Source organism: Stenella coeruleoalba, assembly GCF_951394435.1.
Source record: "Stenella coeruleoalba genome assembly, chromosome: 6".
In the NCBI taxonomy this organism is placed as follows: Eukaryota; Metazoa; Chordata; class Mammalia; order Artiodactyla; family Delphinidae; genus Stenella; species Stenella coeruleoalba.
Genome location: NC_137151.1, coordinates 81,636,685 through 81,657,974, shown reverse-complemented (window position 1 = coordinate 81,657,974; position 21,290 = coordinate 81,636,685). Strand labels below are relative to the sequence as shown.

Genomic DNA, 21,290 nt, shown 5'->3' with positions numbered 1-21,290 from the left:
GTTCATAGGGCAATTAGCTAGAAGAGAAAAATTTCATACACCAAATTGGAAAAAGGCAGTAGTAAGCCTTTATCCAAATGTGTGGGGGTTTGTTCCTTTTATGGAAAAGTGGAAAAATATGTTTCTTCTTCATGTTACTGAAATCTATAATCTAACCAGATAGAAACAAACCATGGTAATGCAGCTTTCTCTAAGACACGGGCCTTGTTCTTTGACACCAAAATCTTATCTCTAATAGATCAAGTCCACAGTCTAGATATTGACTATAGAAACACCTAAAGAGATTCTTTTACTCAGAATATTTGAAAACGACAAAAGGATTTGTTGAGATCATAGCCAATTCTATGAAAAAAGAATTGTTCACAGATATATGTCATTTAAAACTTATAATAATGTTCTAAAATGTACAGTGATAATTTGGATTTCATGATCAATTCTCTCTCCTTACTAAGCCTAAGCAGCAGCATTTGGCACAACTGATCGTTCCTTCCTCCTTGGACTGTGTTCTTGGATTCTGAGACACCACACTCCCTGAGTTGTCCTTCTAGTTTACTAGTTTCTTCTCAATCCCTTTTGTTGATTTTTCCTCAATTCTCTAACCTGTAAGTTGTAAAGGGCTTCACTCCCTATCCTCTAAACTTTCCTATCTACACTCACTCCCTAGGTGATCTTTTTTGGTCATATGGAGTTAAATACCATCTATAGTCCGGCAAATCTCACATGTATACATCTGGTCCAGATCATGCCTCTGAACTTGACTCCTGTATTCAAATGCCTACTTGACACCTTCACTTGGATATTTAATAACCATAACAAACTGAACTTGTCCAAAATTGAATCCGGAGCTGTCCTTACAAATTTCTGTTTCTACAATCTTCTCCATATAAAATGTGGCACCCTCCATCTTCCAGTTGTTTAAACCATTAGAGATTAGTGTAATTCTTGATTTTTCCCTTTCTCTTATACTTGCATCCAATCCATCAGCAAATCCTGCCTTCTTTACCTTCAATATATATATCTATATATATATCTATCCACCACATCCCTGACCTGGGTTATTTTAATAGTCTTATAATAGCGTCCATAAATTTCCTTTGCCTTTACAATTTACCCAATTAAAACATGTCAGTTCATGCCACTTCCTGCTCAATATCCTACAGTGGTTTCTAAACTTTTGAGTCTATCTGAATTGTCCTAAATTTTATTTCCCAGGTTTCACTGTCACGGGGCCACATTTTTCAAATAATGTCGCCATGCTTCAAAGGTGCTCTTGATATCTGGTAGTTTTCTTTCACAAAATGGATCATTTTACTTTGCTTAAGAACAGTATCTTAATACTTGATACATAGGTCTCCTTTTATAAAACAAGTTTCTTTTGCTATTCTGTATGAATTTTTTATGATATAAGGGCAGGATTTGGGGTAGGCTAGGTTTTTGAATCCTTGCATGGCCAAGGTACAATTAAATTTCTACATTTACTGTGAAAGCCTGTTAGTCTGTTATGTAAAGAGTGGAAAAGTAGGGGTAAGAGGAGACAAATGAAGTGTTTATAGATAAACACCTTCTGAAACCACTGAATACTTGATATTCCAGAGGTTTCATGTGTAATAGATTTTTTGTCTAGTAAGAAGTAGCTATGTTGGCTAGATAAGATGGAAAGGAGAAGCCACCTCTGTGCTTTTAAAGGTACAGTGTTGGACCAGAAATCAAATTGCTATTGGCTCTCATGACCAACTGGGTAAATGGTTATTTGTGAGACAAAATTGAGGAGAAATGTCAAGATATGATCTAGATTTACTAGTAATTCTCAGTCCAGGGGTTGAAACTTTGCCATATGGCCAAGGCATCATGCAGATTGAAGAGCATTACAGAATGTTCAAACGGACTCAAGAATGTCTAAAAAGCTGTCTCCATTCACTGCACCTGAATGAGGTTGTAGGCACCTAGCGTTCTAAGGAGCACTGTAATTTGCACAAAGATATTAAAAGGAACAGCATGAGAAAATGTCATGTTCACTCTGAATTAAGTCCATACTGGGAAAAGATCAGATTCAGCAGGACAAGGTGAGGAATTAATTAAAAAATGCTCAGTGAAGTTTGATATCAATAAATTCTCCGGCCTCTGACTCTGAGAGCAAATAGACACATATGGTAATTAAGCACGCCATAATCCAGGTTTACTATGTAGATAACTCCTTTGGTTTCTAACATCAAAAAGCTTTCTGTAGCCAGTGTACACATTTTGTATTCTAAGTGTCTAGAGTGTTTCTGGATTTAAATAGCTTCTCTCATTTGTTGTATGATAGTGCTCATCACAGAAAGTAGAAGTGATCTTAGCCCATGAGCATCTCAGGGTATATGGAGTTCACTGCTTTGTTTTTGGTTTTTTTCCTGAGATGTGGACCAGTGGGACATGCAAATAATGTGTAATGAACCATAGCAATTACCTGAAATGTATGCTCCATATTTATTTCCTGGGACCTATTTTGTAAGTTGTAGGAGACCTCAAGACTGAGAGTATTCATAATCAGCTTCAACTGGTCTGCCCTATTGCCTCAAAAGATATCTTCTGAATGCAAGAAGAAATAGATGAATGTTTGAATGGATGAGTGGATTAGTGAATAAACGAATGAGTGAATGAACGAAAGACATATCTGTCCTTAGTGATCTCCCCGCCTATGAGAAAGGTAGAGGCAGTAAATCAAATAAATGTGGAAGTGGTATGCTGGAGGTAATTCAAAAGTAGTGTACTGTCACAAAGAATAAAGTCTTACTCTTCCTAAGAAAGTCCATAAAGAACGTTTTCATGGAGGTGGAGAAGAGGGAGTGATGTTTGAATTTAGTCAACACTGTTCACAAATGTTTTAGCTTATTTGTCATTCCCCTTAAACAACATTACTTAATTGTGCTTCACTAATAGTTTATTTGAGAGCATCTAAGGCCTTCATTATTTTACTAAGATTGTTCCTAAGTGACACTGTTTTTTTACTTTTTGCTTCACATTTAAAAAGGCCAAATATTCCTGGTTATAACTGCTGTCTCATGTCACTGAAAGCCGTCCTTCCCGAATACCAATAAAATGGGTGATATTCAAAATTATTTCCTTTGAAAAATTAATATGCCTTTATGGAATGAATTTATTTCTCAATTTACATTTCCAATAATGCTTCTAACGTCTATGACTGACTTTTGAGTTTGACTTAAGATACAGGTTACCTGAGATGTGGGAATTTTTACAACCTTTATCATTGTAGTTATGTTGTAAGTATAAATAGAAAATTAATTCGGCATCATGCTATATGCACAACAGTATTCCAGAAAAGACAAGAAGCATGTGTTTGAATTGCTCAACTTTTGAATGCTGAGAATGGGCATACTAACTCTTGAAAAGTGTAGACCCACACTGCAACAAGGGGAAAGCAAAATAATTCCTATAAACCAGAGTGGTGAAAAATTACTAATAAAAAAACTTAAGCTTCATAGTAAAAAGATAAAGGAAACATTTCCAATCTAGAAAGAAAGAAATATGAGCAGTGAGAAGGCTAAAAAGTGGAAAGCCCACAGTTACAGAAAATGGGTGACCTCATCTATTCTCAGCTTTGCCAATGCCTAGCTAAAGAGCTGTTAGCTATTGGACATGCTTCTTCACTTTTCTGAGCTTTGGCAGCAGAGAGTACAATTAGATAATAATCTTTAGAAACTCATATATGTCTATAATTCCATGACTACATAACAAACTTAGCAGCAATTTTTTTCAACCTTTAAAAAACACAACGGGATATCTCTAATGTTAAATGTACTGGGAGCAACCAGAGTTAGAGTTTTAATTTACTTAAGATTTTGTGCAAAAATAAAATCACAAATCTAAAAATAAATTTTCTATTATATGTCAAATTTGGATTCTTGATTTGTAAAATTTGATTTTCCACTAGTAAGAAATAACTGCCTGAGGTATAGAATACTCACATTTAATAATCAAAACAGCATGTTTCCAGGTCATATTGGAAGCAGAGATCATTGGAAAATACCCAATTCCTTATCTTTGTTCTTTATTAAACTCATAATCAAAACATTTACATGAAACTAACAAATATTTATGGGCCCTTGTTTGGTCCCTGGACTGTTATTATATTTTATTTTCAGCTTTATATGGATGATCCCATCATATTCTCATAACATGAAGAAAACTGGTACTATTATTTTCATTATTATTCTTATTTTACAGAGGAGGAAAGTGAAGCACAAAGAGGTTGAAAATCTTGCCAAAGGTCATATAGAAAGGAAACAGCAGAATCAGAATTTGAACCGAGCCACCGAGCCAGTTAAGTTACATAGTTCAACCCTTTCAATCAGAGGTTTCCCCAGTTAAAGTTAATGACTTTCTTCTTTGTCCTTAATTACTACTTTGTTTATATTCCTAGTAGGATATTTGTTACCACCTGCCTTGCATATTTTAAGTTATAAAAGTGTCTGTTTCCCACTACAATAGTTCCTATAGTAACCAGGGCTTGTATCTTATATATTTGGGGTTTCCCAAACATTTACTACAACACCTTGTTTATATCTTTTGTACCTTCTTCATAACAGTTTTTCAGTAAAAGTTTAATGACCTTATTGCCTCTATAAAATCTCAGTTCAGTCATTCCGCCTGTGTACATTGTAACAGGTGTCTCTCACCTAAGCCTTCTCTCTATTCCTGGCATGCAAAGCCTATAAATACATTGCCTAGTCCCCTTGTCAGATATGACTACCTATTAGTCACCTCTTGTCTACAGAGGCACTGACAGAAGATTGAAAGTTACGAAGAAGGCAGAGGCCATGTTTTTCCAGCTCTGGCAGTGCCTCTAAGCAGTGCCTACAGTGGAAGCAGAAACAGCAAGAGCAGGCAAGTACAGTACATATCCTGCGTTCCTGCATAGACAGCTCAGCTCCAGGAGCAACAGCATCAGTGGCATAGAATGACATCCTATCATGATGAACAGAATACAACCTCTATTACCTGAAAATGGCATTTCACTTCTTTGGTCATTCTCCCCAAAACCCACAGCCATAGTATAACTTGAGAAAAACATCAGGGGAACCCAAATTGAGAGCCATTCTACAAAATTCCTGGCCGGCACTCCTCAAGACTGTTTGGCTTTCATTTTCATTAACATATCACATTTTCCATTAAAAATAAATTTGAAAAACCTTAGTCTCTTCCATCCCAACACTCATACATTTGTTGTTACTTTTCTTTAGCCTTACTGTAAACTTCTTTTTAATGAATCTTGGTTTCCAGCCAAACATCCTTGACATTGCTCTTCAGACACCTTATTCATCAACTTTCTTAGTAAGGCATCAACTCCACCTCCACCCTACCCGACCCACACACACCACAATGAAGATTCATGCCAGATTTTATACTCTTTTTGGCTTCATATCTGCACTATGAAAAACTTGAGAATAACTGATAGAAATCTCCATATAATTTAGGCAAGATATATCATTTTATGGAAAATCTTTGTCCCTGTTGATCTAATATACCAGGTAAATGTTCTACCCTGTACTCACATTGTTTTGGAAAAGGCAGACCAAATGCAAATCTTACAAACAAAACATTCATCATTTCACCTACAGTCTACTACAGATTTAGATCAGGAGAAGTTATAGCCACCGTCATAACAAGAGTTTTCCATTCTATCTAATATAAGAAATAAATCTGGCAATTAAGCCAAGGAGAAGGGGAAAGAAGGGAGGTGAGGAGGGAGGGGAGAGGGAGGGAGAGGAAGAGGAACATGACTAATAGAATCTTTGCCAATAATAAGAAGTAGCACCTTGTGGAAAAGGTTCCCATAGATGTTTATAGAGTAGTATGTCTTCACAAAATTGCAGACTTAGATAGATATACATGAGATGTTTCCTAAGTTTGATGGTTGCAATATTACTTGAATAACTTGTCAAGTGTATCTGACTAAATGGTAGGATTAATTTTAGTCATTTTAGGTTTTTTTCTTTAAGGTATTCCTATATAGGTGATTTGACATAATCAGAATCACTCAGAGTCACTATTTTGGTTATTCATATTTGTTATTTTAAAATGTACTATTTAATGGAGCTGGTAGTTTTGTTCACAAAAATTTTTTAGACAATTTCTATCCAAGGCATTAACATCCCCTGAATTTGTTTTATATTTAATTTCTACTTAAAGCAATTCAGCAGTTCTAAATACTCAATAAGGAACCAGTAAAATAAATTTGGCTCCACTACATGAATTCTGACATGAGCTTTCATAACTCAGTCTCATAAATTGGGAAACATGAACAAAAAGCCATGTATCATGGTGAGTTTACAAAGCTGCATGTGAATTAGAAACCAGAACCCCCAAATAATATTATGAATAAAATCCAAATCCCATAGTCTTGCTTTCCATCAGGGAAATGGAATGTCTGATCTGTTTTGAGGCACCAGTTTATATGCTTATACAGACAAATCTAATCTAACCTCTCAGTTTGTTGTTTTGAATCTCAGTTTTCAAACTATTATATATCTGTATCCCTTTTATGTATCATTTTAAAGAGGTTAGCTTTTTAACTTATTTAAAAATTATTTTAAATTTACAGAAATTTTGCAATAGCATAAATAATTCCCATTTACCATTACACAATTCTCCAGTCATTAACATTTAAAATATTTGATTTCCTCCTCCCTCTCTCTCTCCTTTTATATGCTTATTATAATATATAATGGTATTCAATTATGCATTACATATTATTTATATATATAATATATATATTTTATAAACCACTGGAGCATAAGTTGCAGACTTGATGCTTTATTACTGCTAAAATTTTCAGTATGAAAATGGACAGAAGATATGAATAGACATTTTTCTAAAGAAGTTGGACAGATGGCCAACAGGTTCATGAAAAGATGCTCAATGTCACTAATCATCAGAGGATGTGAAGAAAAGAGAACGCCTGCCCACTGTTGGTGGGAGTGTAAATTGGTGTGGCCATTATGGAAAAGAGTGGAGGGTCTTCAAAAAAATTAAAAATAGAACTACCATGTGATCCAGCAATTTCATTTCTAGGTTTTACTCAAAGAATACAAAAACACTAACTCAAAAAGATTCTGCAACCCCATGTTCATTGCAGCATTATTTACAATAGTCAAGATATGGAAGCAACCTAAGTGTCCATCAACAGATGAATGGATAAAGAAGATTTGATTGATATATATAATGGAATATTACTCAGCCATAAAAAAGAATGAAATTTTGCCATTTGCAACAACATGGATGGACCTGGACAGTAATATGCTTGGTGAAGTAAGTCATATGGAGAAAGACAAACACTGTATGTGGAACACTTATATGTGGAATCTAAAAAATATGAAAAACAAACAAGCAAAAAAACTGCTGAGTTCACAGATACTGAGAATACACTGGTGGTTGCCAAAGGTGGGGGCTGACGAGTGGGTAAAATGGGTGAAGGAAGTCGAAAGGTACACACTTTCAGTTATAAAATAAGTCATGGGGATGTAATGCACAGCATGGTGACTATATTTAATAACACTGCATTGTATATTTGAAAGTTGCTAGAAGAGTAGATCTTAAAAGCTCTCATCATAGGAAAAAAAAGGTTTTCTGTAGCTATGTATGGTGACCAGTGGTAATTAGACTTGTTGTGATGATCATTTTGTAATATACACAAATATCAAATCATTATGTTATATACCTGAAATATAACGTCACATATAAATTATCCCTCAGTTTTTTTAAAAAAAGTTCAGTATGCATTTCCTAAAAGACAAGGATACTTTCTTACATAACCAGAGTACATCAAAATCAGGAAACCAAGATTGATATACCACCATCAATCCACAGGTTTAGTCAATTTTGGCAATAGTTCCAATAATGTCCTCTATAGCAAAAAAAAAAAAAAAAAAAAAAGTGTGGGGGGGATACTAAACTTACGGACCTACAGGTCATGATCCAGTGCAGAATCACATGTTGCACTTAGCCGTCATGTCTACTTACCCTCCTTCAATCTGTACATTTCACTGTATCCTTGTGTCTTGTAACCTTGATGTTTCTCAAGTGTATAAGTCAGTTGTTTTGTAGAACTCTGGGTTTGTTGCCTATTTACTTGTGATTAGATTCAGGTTATCTGTTTTAACCAGGACACTCCAGAAGTGGTGTTGTGGTTTTCTATCAGTATTAACCTTTCTTTTAGAAGAGTACCCCGGGAAAAGAGGCTCACTGGTATCCCAGAGGAGTGACTCAAAGAATTTAAAGAAGTGTCCTTTCTTCCAGAATGGCCTTGAATCCTCCAGACCACTGGACACCGACCCCCCACCACCAAATTTTAGTGTCGTAGCAGCCCCTAGCATCTTCATAAGGCTTACATCCCCTTGCATCTTCATAAGGCTTACATCCCACTCTCTTGCATGCAAGTGTCTTAACCAAAGTCCTTGCCATGTATGGATAAACATGATAATCAACATCATTATGTCTGTATAATGGGCCAACATGATGTTTTACAGAATGTCCAGTTTCTTCCAGACTATATCTGACAGAGGATAGAGAAATTTAAAATAGTCTTGGGGCAAGACTGTAAATGTATTTAAAATTTTTTTCCAGCTTTGTTGAGGTATAGTTGACAAATAAAATTTATACATATTTAAGATGTACAACATGATTGATTGATAAATGTATAAGTTGTGAAATGATTACCACAATCAAGTTAATTCACACATTTATTTTCACTCCTTTGGTGTGGTGAGAACACATGATCTACTCTCTTAGCAAATTTCAATTATACAATACAGTATTATTAACCATAGTCACCTTACTATTAGATCCTCAGGACTTATTCATCTTACAACTGAAAGTTTTTACCCTTTGGTAAACATCTCCTCATTTTCCCCACTCCCCAGCCCCTAGTAACCACTATTCTACTCTCTAGTTCTATGAGTTTGACTTATTTAGATTCCATATATACCACACTTTCTTTATGAATTCATACATCAAAGGACATCCATATTTTGGCTATTGTGAATAATGCTGCAATGAATATGGGAGTACAAATATCTCTGTGAGATACTGATTTCATTTTCTTTGGATATATACCCAGATTGATACTGCTGGATCATTTGGTAGTTCCATTTTTTTTCTTTTGAGGAACCTCTATACTGTGTTCCCAAGTGGCTACACCAATTTCATTCTCACTAATAGTGTACCATGGCTCCCTTTTCTTCCCATACCCTCGGCAACACTTGTAATATCTTGTCTTTTTGAGAAAAGCCATTCAAATGGGTTTGAGGTGACATCTCATTATGGTTTGATTTGTATTTTCCTGATGATTAGTGATGTTGAGCACATTTTCATGTATCTGTTGGCCATCCGTTTGTAAGTCTACTTCAGGAAAATGTCTATTCAGGTCTTTTGCCCATTTTTTAATTGAGTTATTTTCTTTTTTGCTATTTACTTTTTCCTTACATATTTTGGATATTAACCCCTTATCAGATACATGGTCTGCAAATATTTTCTCCCATCCCATAGGCTGCATTTTCCATTTTCATTTTGTTGATTGTTTCTTTTGCTGTGCAGAATTAGAAGCTTTTTAGCTTGCTGTAGTTCAACTTGTTTATTTTTGCTTTTGCTTTTAGTGTCATATCCAAAAAAATCATTGCCAAGACCAATGTCAAGGGGTTTTATTTCTATATTTTCTTCTAGGTGCTCACAGTTTCAAGTCTTACATTTAAGTTTTTAATCCTTTTTTTTTTTTTTTTTTTTTTGCGGTACGCGGGCCTCCCACTGCCAGGGCCCCTCCCGTTGCAGGGCACAGGCTCCGGACGCGCAGGCTCAGCGGCCATGGCTCATGGGCCCAGCCGCTCCGTGGCATGTGGGATCTTCCCGGACTGGGGCACAAACCTGTGTCCCCTGCATCGGCAGGCGGACTCTCAACCACTGCGCCACCAGGGAAGCCCTTTAATCCGTTTTGAGGTGATTTTTGCACTTGGTATAAGGATCCAGTTTCCTTCTTTTGCCTGTTTATATCCAGTTTTCCCAGAACCATTTATTGAAGGGACTATCCTTTCCCTGTTGTGCATTCTTGGCATCCTTGTCATAGATTAGTTGACCATATATGTGTGAGTTTATTTCTGGGCTCTCTATTCTATTCCACTGGTCTGTGTGTCTTTTTTATACTGGTACCATACTGTTTTGAATGCTATAGCTTTGTAATATAGTTTGAAATCAGGAAGTGTGATGCCTCCTGCTTTGTTCTTTCTCAAGATTGTTTTGGCTATTGGGGTCTTTTGTGGTTCCATATGAATTTTAGGGTCGTTTTCTCCATTTCTGTGAAAAATGTCACTGGAATTTTAGGGATTGCATTGAACCTGTAGAATACTTTGTAGTAGTATGAACATTTTCACAATATTAATTCTTTCAATCCAAGAACACAGGGTATCTTTCCATTTATTTGTGTCTTTGTCAATTTCTTTCATCAATGTTATAGTTTTCAAGGATAAATGTATTCTTCCGCCCATGCACTGATTTCTGCCAACCTCTCCCTGACTCAATAGCCTTCTCATTCCATAGTTCTTGTTATTTCTACTTCCTCTGAATCTTTCCAATACTGAGATATTGCATTTGTAGTACATTTCATATACTGTTACCCCTATTTCCTGTTCAAAGCCAGTGAAACAACAATTTTAGCACTATATCACGCCTGGTGTTGTAAGTATTCATCTACTATCAGTATGAGGTCCTTATTGCTAGCTGACCAACTAGTGATCCAGCTACAAAATTTCCTTTTAGTATGTCTCCAACACTACTCTTGATAGCATCTGCCATAGTTCAAGTTCCTAGAAAATAGACTGAGAAAAATTTGTGTGAAAACGGCTTATTGGGAAGTGCTCTCAAGAATCACACCTATAAGAGATGAGGAAAGGAGAATTAGGTAAGGGAAACATTGAACTGCAATGTAGTTGCAACAGAGATGTTGGTTAAACCCAGGGGAAGCTCTGAAGTTAGGGTGGCCCTTCAGAAAAGTCCCAAATTGAAAGAAGGTGGCCAGGCCTTCATAGCCTCTTAGTGTGAACTGCCTCTGCAGAGGCAGCCATCTTTGACCCAGGGTGATTGCCTGGGAGAAATACAGCTATTATCCATCAGCAATCAATACTCCTGGAAGAATGAGTGTCTCAATGCTGAATGAGAGAATCTGGTGGCACACCACAGCATCCATAACACTATAGTTCATTTATTTTTCAAGTGCTCCATTTTGTGAAAACATTACAATTTTAAAATTAACTGCCTTCATCAGTGCACATTTGATTTGCTTCCAGTGTTTTTCATTTGCAAATCGCGCTGCTAAATATTCTTGCACATGTCTTACTGTGTACTTGTACAAAAGTTTTTCTAGGAATGAGTCCAAAAGATATTTTTACAACAGAGTGCTCAATTATTTTGAAAATAGTTGAACAAATTTTGACTCTCAACAGCAATTTTGATCCACCCACAATCTCCCAACATTTGATAATCAGACATTTAAAAATTTCCTCATCTAGAGGACATAAAAATATATTTCCTTGTGTCTTATTTTACTTTTTCTTTTTATATCAGTATTAGGTATAAATAAGTTAAATTATAATTGAGGCACTACTAATAAAGATAGCTTCTAAAAAATAAGAATATCTTTAAAAACAACTAGTTTAAATGAACATTCATTACAGCTAGCTGAGTTACAACCAGCTGGATAGTTCTGGGAACCTGAGTGGAGGGGTATTTGTTCTCAAAGTTTTCAAAGTATTATGACCTCTTCAAGAATTTTTTATTCTAAAGGATTTGTGTTTTCTTTAAAATTACCTCAGCATGACTTTCCATAAGCCCGTTTCATTCTCTTTTAAATTATGTCAGTTCTTTATTTAAAAAACAACAACAACAACTTTTATTTCACATAGAATTTTAAAGAGTTCACCATATTTTTTTTAACATTGAGTTTGTTTTGGGGAAATACTTTAGCTATACTGAAAATATACTTGGCTTATATATCTCCATGTCTATTAATAAATGTTGACATTGAATCTTGAAATGATATCCAGAGAACAGAGGCTTTTTCTTTTCTTTTTATAAAACTAATTTTCTTCACTGACTAAATCAAGGTAGCTTAACCTCTACTCTTAAATATAGGGGCAAGCTCTGTAATTACTTAAGAAATGGAGTTGCTTCAGTGCAATAATTGTGAATACCATGATGTTTCTTTTTGTTCATCATTCATTCAACCAATATGTATTGAACTTTTCTTCATTCCATGTGCTATGTGATGACCTGGGGTCACTAGATAGGGTCCCTCTTCTGTGTGTAAAAGGATGAACTTCCCTCACACCTTCTTTCACCCAAACAAGGTGCAAGAGAGTAAACCAAGCATTCAATTTAGACATCTCATATTATGTTATCCAATAAACAGTTTTATTTGGTATACACACATAGCAACCACTAATTGGCCATAATAATCACATACTCTTACTAAAACTATTGCTAACAACTAACGCCATGTATGTATCATACATTCAGCTCATCACATTACTCACTCAAAACTCACCTCCTAACAACTATATCCTCAACTGTATGATTTGCAATTACACATTGTGTTGGTGTCTCCCTCACACCTTCTTTCACCCAAACAAGGTGCAAGAGAGTAAACCAAGCATGCAATTTAGACGTCTCATATTATGTTATCCAATAAACAGTTTTATTTGGTATACACACATAGCAATCACTAATTGGCCATAATAATCACATACTCTTACTAAAACTATTGCTAACAACTAATGCCATGTATGTTTCATACATTCAGCTCATCACATTACTCACTCAAAACTTACCTCCTAACAACTATATCCTCAACTGTATGATTTGCAATTACACATTGTGTTGCTGTCTTACACAACCCATCTGGAATCTGCATGAATACTGCTGCCTCCCCTCCCCTCCCCTCCTGCCTGTCTTTCTCAACTGGCTCTTCAACCTTGAGCAATTCTATAAATATATTTTCTCTTCTTTCTCAAATAGAACATTCTCAATCCAACTTTCTAATTTAACTCTTTGTTGCTCTTTGAGTTTGCGTTTCCTTTTCCCTTGCTCTTCCAATGTCAAGATTTTCTTTTTCTCCTTTATCCTTCTCTCTCCCTCAATTCTCAAGTGCCCTTCAACAGTCTCCTCTTCCAATATATTTTTCCTCCCTTTCTTTATATCAGGACAGTTCTATGGCTACTAACTTAAACATAATCATGATAACACATATTTAGTAATGTTAACAGAGCTCCAACATTTTATTCATTTTTTCTTACACTCTACCTACCACAAACATTTCTCGACACAGAAACTTCAATCCTGAAATTGATTTCATTTTTAGAGAGCATCTTTTTATAATGCAAAAGATACAGTGTCCTATGAAATATAAAATTTGAATCCTTTCTTTACCAAACATAATAATATGTCTCTGCTTAAAATTTAAATTTGTTGTTACTTTTTACTGGGTATATTAATCTGCTGTTTTGGACAGATATAAAACATTTACTTTTATGTTTTGATAAGAGAATATTAACTCTCAAGGGAATTTCTTCCTTATACTGCTCATTTTAAGATTTAATACAATAATGTTCTTTATTTTTCCCTCTGAAATGATTTTTAGTTTTAATATACATTTAGGGTTATTATATTTAGCAAATAAAAATACAGCATGCACAATTAAATCTCAATTTTAGATAAACAGCATATAAGTTTTTAGTATAAGTATGTCCCATGCAATACTTGGAACATAACTATACTAAAAATTATTCATCATTTATCTGAAATTCAAATTTAACTAGGCATCCTATAACATATTTGGCAACCATAAGTATCTGTCAACATTTTAAAAACATAATTTTGTTTCTATATTTTAATACTCTAACAAATAAAGGACACTCTCTACCTAATTAATCAGCACCAACAATTTCACATTTAAATTCCTCCCAGATGATACTGGTTGCTTTACAAATTAACACAACATTAACTAAACTGGGCAGAAAAATCTAATTCCAATAGAAATACAGAAATGAAATATTGTGAAATTGTGTTCATTCTTAATGAGGCTCTTTCCATTGGAGAGCACCACTTTAAATGAATTTCATCGTTTTCAACTTATAGTCAAACTTTTTTTCTCCTGGGTTATTAGGTTCATGGGAAAACTTTCTCTTCGTATTGCTATGGGCTAATATTTGCTTTCTATACTGCACATTTCATTCCAATTTAAAAAAAGACTAGATTATTATTTAATGTTAACTCTCTGGGAATGATCACATCAATGTTTTAGATTTTTTTTTTTAATTTACATTGAACAATCAGGACAGACAATGTAATAACCCCTCACCTTTTCTGGGTCACAGATACTTTTTACAAGCAGATGGAAACTAAAGATTTTTTTCCCAGAAAAATGATTTTTCACGGACACACAACAGTTTTTATTAAAATTTCAGTAAGTTTTCAGATCCTCTGAAGATCAACTATGAGCCTCAGTTAAAAACCTAGAAAGTACTGGGTACATATAATAGGCATATAAAATGACATATATTGATGGCTCACACTTTCTGTTTTACGATATGTTGAAGTTCTACTTCTACTTGATTTTTTTAATCAATAAATGATTCCAAATATAAAGTGGCTCATATACTAAACCAAACATATACCACATATGCACACTTTACACTTTACTATTTTTTATTTTCCCAATTTAACAACCCACCTCACTTTACAGTTATGTCTCATAAGCAAGATGAGAGGGTAGCACAGTTACAGTTCTGTACTTTAGTCATTATTATTATATGCATATTTTATATAAGTATAAGAGTAAAATCTCTGAAGGCTGGAACACTATCTCATTCTCTGACACAGTGTGTTCCCTTAATTAACATTAGAAAAATCATTTTAACTAATTAAGGGAAGTAGCTGTAAGCCAAAGTTTCGCTCTCTATAACTTACTGAGTGATAGACATTTAAATTGAGCCATTTGGCTACATGAAAACAATGCTAGAAACAATGGAACTCATCTTACTAATATAACTTTATTCCTATCATTCTAGAATGTACTTATATTGCTTTAAAAATTTTAAATTACAATGCTGAGTGAAGTTTTAAAAATCAGTTCAAAAATAGTCAAATTCATAGGATCAAAGAATGGAACTGTGATTGCCAGGTGCTTGGGTAAAGGGGAAGTTACTAAATCAACAGCATAAAGTCTCAGTTAAGCAAGATGAATACACTCTAGAGATCTGCTGTACAACATGTACAGCTAGTCACCAATACTGTACAGTACACAAAAATTTAAGAAGGTAGATCTCATTTAAGTGTTCTCACTACAATAAAATTTTTAAGCAATACCAAAAAAGAGTTATTTTCTCATTTGTCTTTTTAAATTCAACACCAAATTATTTTGTTATTTTATGGCAATACACTTACTTTCCCATTTCTCCTTTTTCATTCTAAGATGAAAATAAAACTCTCTTGGTTTAGGGAAGGTGGTATAACTAAAAGTGAACTATCATCTCGTAACCTAGAAAGCCTATCACATGTTATGTAAACAGGCAGTTATTTTTGTTTCCAGACGATTGTCATGGGGAAATAAAAGTTGAAGAGGCAGGCTGAATATGACCAGTCCCATGAAGCAGAAAGTGCTTTCAAGTTACTTCTATTTTTCCGGAGACCCTTTTGCCTTTTGTAGCTGAGACTTCCATGGTATGATATATATAGTGAGGCTGCCCCCAAATGTGATGCATGGAGGCAAAAACTAAAAGTACCCCAGGAGATGTCTTTCCCCTCTTCAAGCACGTAAATATGCATCAGGATGGTCTACAGGCTTCAGGTGGTCTGGGAATCTTTGCCACTGTACATAAGATGGGGTCTATGTACAGAAATGGCACTGTCAGAAACTTAAAGGAGTCTATGACCCAGAAAATGTAAGGACCAAGTGCTTTAAATTCCTGAAGGTAAATTTCAGGAGAACTGAGCTCATTTAGCATAGGAGGATGTTAATGAAGTGGTGTGTCCTACAAAACACACAGACACTCTGCTACTGGGAGAGTCACCCAATCAGGTCATCCACAGATCATTTTCATTTTGAGTATTTTATACTGTGTGCACTCTCTAGCTTTTCTATTTTTAAAAGTGTGGTTTAATAGTACCACCTGAAATGTAATGTTTCACATTTAATGCACAGAATAAAGTATAGAAAACATAATACCACTGTATTTAATATGACATATATTTTCTGCCATATAAAATTGCCTGTAGTTTTATGCAATATTTTCATCATCTCACACTAAACGTCTGATACAATGTACAAAACCCAGTGAGATTGAAATACTTGGAAAGCAAAACATCAATGACCTTCAAATGAACTTGTTAAGGAAATCATGTTGTGAGTCAGTATGAAAAGTTGATGACTAGATATGTATTTGCTGTGGTGAAAGAAAAGGAAAAAATATTTAATTTGGACAGGTTAATTTTTTGAGTACAAAGGGTCAAAAATTTATCTTAAATAGGATAAAACTGTTCTTCCATTAAAGTTGAGAAGGCTCTAACATTTTAAAAGTGTATATATGATATATTAAAATGTCTGATTAAAAATTTAGTCTCTGTACATGCTATAATACAGTTATAATAAAAACTGTTTACTTGTGTTTAATCCAGTGTTTAAAGGCAATTTATAGAACTGTATAGATTCTATGCTCTACCTATTGGTAATTCAGAAAAATACAACTCTATTTCACACTTTTATTACCCTCTAAAGAAATACTATTAAATATATTTTTTCAAAGTAAATTATAAAAGTAGTCGAAGATAAATACCCAGATATCTTTTACTTAAAAGTTAAAAACCAGGTATCTGTTTTAAAATTTTGATAGTTTATAGAACGTGGTAAATTCGCATTCTTTTTCTTAATGAATCATTCTCTGTAATCTAGATAATTGCCTTGTATAGTGCCAAGCATAATTGGGAAAAAATCAGTCCATTACACAACAGTATAGAAGCAAGTGAGTAAAATAATTACAGAAAGAAAAAAAAAAAGGCAGTCTCGACACAGATAAAAACTACTCCATGGATGTAGGATCAACTATCTTTTAATCCTTTCTTTTCATCGCACAGTTGCCTGTGGAAAATGGCTACCATTCATAAGGATGTAGAGCTATAAATCACAAGTAATAGGAAACATACCTTCACACCGCTAAAACAATACAGTTATAATAATAATCTTTTAAGAATGAATAATCCAGCAATTTTTTGTTTTTGCTCATAAACAACTGAAAGCATTAACAGGCATTGTCTTCCTGCAGAATTTCCAGTTAAGGTTCCAGCTGGCAGCTTTGAAAAATGATTTTGTCCCTTTACAGTGATTCATTCTGACACTAAAAGGACATAAAAAAGGCCATCGTAGTATTTCTGTGTTTACATAGAGAGTACAGTTAAAAGGCACAGTACCCTCACTGTACCTGGGGCCGTTGCTTACTTGCAGAATTTCCTTGCCCCTGAATTAAAAAGGTAAACTGGATATCCTACAAGTACCATGAGTTCAATATATTCAAACATATTTAAACTGAATGAACTATATTTTCCCAAAACATATTGTCCTGTCAGTCACACAAGCCAGAAACCTAGTATTAATATTAGAAGAGTTGATAGTAATAAAAGAAATGACTGCCCTGTATTGATTTACCAAAAATGAATGCCATAACATTTGGAGCATGAAATAAGGCCATTTCCATCTGCTCCACCCCTAGTGATTCTTTCATTCTGTTAATCACCTCTGTGCACAATAAGTTGTAGTGGAAATACTGTAGATTTGGGAATGAACTCCCAGGATTGCCACTTAATAGCCATGTATCCTTGGCAAATTATTTAACCTTTCCAAGTTTTGATTTTTTTTGCATACATACTAAAAAGACAATACTATATGTCTAAGGTTAATTAGAAATGTCTTAAATCACTTAACACATAGCCTGACATATAATAGGTACTCATTAAATAGGAGTCATTTCAAGTATTAGTCTACCAAGGCATATTAGCCTGGACTACAGTAGCCAGGGTGACATAGAAACTAGTGGTTTCAGGTGAGACACATAAGTATTAGGGTTGGCCAAAAAGTTCCAAATGTTTTGGTCAATCCAATATCATCAGAGGTTTATCTACCAGCCTCAGCCTCAGATATGAATAAAATGTAATCTGACCACAGAGAGGGTACTCATTCTGTGACATAATTACATGATGGTTCCCAGAGGAAGCCCTCTTTTATTAGGTGGAATGATGAGTAAGGTACAAATTTGGATACAAAGTGAAAATATTTTGGGGGTGGAAAAGTATGTTGTGTGATGAAATTATGGATTCATCACAGCGATTTTTAAAGCTCCTGACTTGAAAGCTTTCATTGATCATATAATAGTTTTTAGATTTTATTATTCTACACTAAAAAAAATTCATTTAACCCTAAAATATGTGGGCCACTATCCTATTCTGAAAGAGCAACCATGGCTTTCCTGTTTTCTTGACTTCTTTTTGCCAGTTTTGGTTTGAAATAGCTAAAGGTTTCTAATAGTATACAAGGGTCAAAGTAATAGTTCACCAGGATATGAAGAAATATTGCTGCAATTTGAGGGTAGATTGCAGAAGCCTTTTCTGATGACTCCAGATGCCCTGGCCACATCCCTCAACACCAATAACTATGCTTTTTTTCTTTCTTTCTTTCTTCCTTTCTCTCTTTCCTTCTTTTCTTTCTTTCTCTCTCTTTCTTTCTTTTCCTTTTAAAATTTTAAGAGGGATTTCTTGAGTCAAATAATTTCCAAGCAAAATTTTAGGAATGTTTAAAAATGAATCACTTGCAAACATATTGAGACCATGCTTTGAAAAGTCATGAAAAGGTTTTGTCTGGTTTGGAGTGTCCCTGGAAGAAACTTCTGAGGAATGTTTGACCAGAGGAGTAGTTTTGTTTACTGTGTACATGTGAAATAATTTTATCCTGACAGCATATATGGCTTCACATAAAGAAAAGAAAGAAAAAAACAAAGATAAAGACATGTATAATGGATAGATGCTTAAGATCAAAGGTTAACTGCTGTTTCACTTGCCCTCACCTGTGCGACCCTTGGGGTCAGCATCACATAGAGGGTTCCTAGTGAGGCAAGCAGCTGGTATATAAATGTAAAAATTTAAGTAAGCAATGTTTTTGCTTTTCTTCTTAGTTACATAAGCATCTGAAAAAGCAATCCTCATTTATTTCTCAATTTTTACCTTTATTTTTTATTTTAATTTTTTGAAAATAAAAGGTTTTCCTTTGTTTGTTTCATTGCCTAGGGAGATGGGTGGTAGAAGTGGAAATGCGAACGAAATGAGAACTGTGAATAAGAGAAATGTTGCTAATTTTTTCCTGTTAATTCAGAAACCTAAAAATACATGACAAAAAGAAATCAAAGTTCAAGGAGAAGGTCAAATTATTATCCTGAGGATATAGCAGCAAAAAGAGACCTGGATAAAATTAGGTAATATCAAGTACTGAGTATACATTCCTTTTTTTGTCCACTGATAAGTTATAGAGACTTTATGCTGGAAACATAGAGACTGAATGCACAGAGCTTTGGAATCAGACAAACCTGAGCTCAAATCTCAGAACTACCACTTACTAGAGAGCTGAGAAAGTTTTGTCCCTCTCCAAGATTTTTTTTTATGTGTAATTATCTTCACAGGGTTGTTGAGGAAATCATACAAATTCACAAAACATTTTGGACACTTAAGAAATATAGCAAAGGCCTAATAAATGACTGACATAATCATAGTCACTATAGCTATACTATTTATCTCAGGATACTACATATTTAGCACTGAACTTAATGAAACATTACTCCTAATCTTGTCTCCTCCAGTCACCCAAACTTCATTGAGGGTTTTTATATGCATTGCCTTCAAGTGTGGGGTAGAGAAAACAAAGATTCAAAGCATTTATACTTAAATCAACGTTTTTTTCTTGTTGAAATTTTTTAATTTATAAACAATAGCCACTCCCCATAATGGCCTTTGTAATTCTAGTCTTAGTAAGATTTTGACATTTTTATAGATATCTACAGATTCCAGGACCACAGTTCTTAGACATAAAATAGTCAGGTGTGCTGGAAGGTGGTGCACTCAATTCTTTGAAACTTGAGATCCCAATTCTTTAGCTAAGCCTGGAGTCTCTTGGAGCTAAATTAACAACTAAGAAGGATATGCTGCTGGTAGAGATTTTGTGGTGTTTTACAATGTACCTCACTGCACAAAATTATTCTTGAGGTTGGTGGGTGACTTTGTTTGATCTAACCCATTCTGTAACCAACTTATCCTAGCATGGGAGTCTTAGAGTTAGGGGACAAATGCTCTATCAGCTATTAAATGCTTGACTGGCGCCCACCAATTTTGTGGCTTTGGCTTCTGAGATTTCCAGTCACAATAAATTTATTATTCTTTTCAGAAGATTTCTTTATGCTGGCAGACACTATAACGGCTTTCAATGGTTTGACTTGTGCCGACGTAGATTTTGATGTGCCACTGGTCAAAAAAGTCTAAATTTCTTGTCTTATTTCCCAAAGTCCCCCAGTGGTCTATGCTGTGGACTTACCTCAAGGCTTTGTGGGTCCCCTTATGGCTGCCATCCTGCTTTCTTTAGATTGAGGGGTACCCATTATTTTCCCTTGAAATAAATGTCTAAAATTCAAAAACACTTACTGTTTCTGGCTTCCTGGGCACAATTCCCGAGGTCTGCAGGACGTCCTGAAGGCACTTACTTTGAAGTTGAGGTCAGCCACAAACTCAAATGTTCTACCCACTAAGTCTCACCATGAAAATCTGAAATCTGTAACACCCCTATTTTCATCCTGTGAGAAATATGGAGTCTCTCATACCCCAATTTTCTGCCCAGAAGGATTTGAACAAACTAACTGAAAGAGCTCAGAACACAAAACAAGCAAAACTTGATCCAAGAGAAGCTTACCAGAAATCCCAGAGAGAGGCTGAAGAGACGACAAACCAAAAGGGCTCTGTGGATACCTTCACCTGCATCTAGGAGCCATCCCAGAATCTTCAACAGCTTTCTTAAGGTCCCATCTCATTGCCAAAACTGTAAATGACAAAACAAAAACAACTCAGTAGTGAGTTTGATGTCCTTTATTCAAGGGAAAATAATTCATTGATTATGGGAGTAGAGTGCCTCACATGCAGTAGAGCACTGTCCCCCTAAATTGACTTGC

The 21,290-nt window shown here is 34.9% G+C and overlaps 1 long non-coding RNA gene across 2 annotated transcripts in view; it reads right to left on the bottom strand.

The window, feature by feature from the left end:
- LOC307188267 overlaps window positions 1-21,290 on the bottom strand; it is a 283,742-nt gene that overhangs the window by 156,827 nt on the left and 105,625 nt on the right. For both annotated transcript variants that reach the window (XR_013828878.1, XR_013828879.1), the window contains exon 2: window positions 21,035-21,160. This is a non-coding gene — a long non-coding RNA (uncharacterized lncRNA). The remainder of the gene's footprint in view (window positions 1-21,034; window positions 21,161-21,290) is intronic.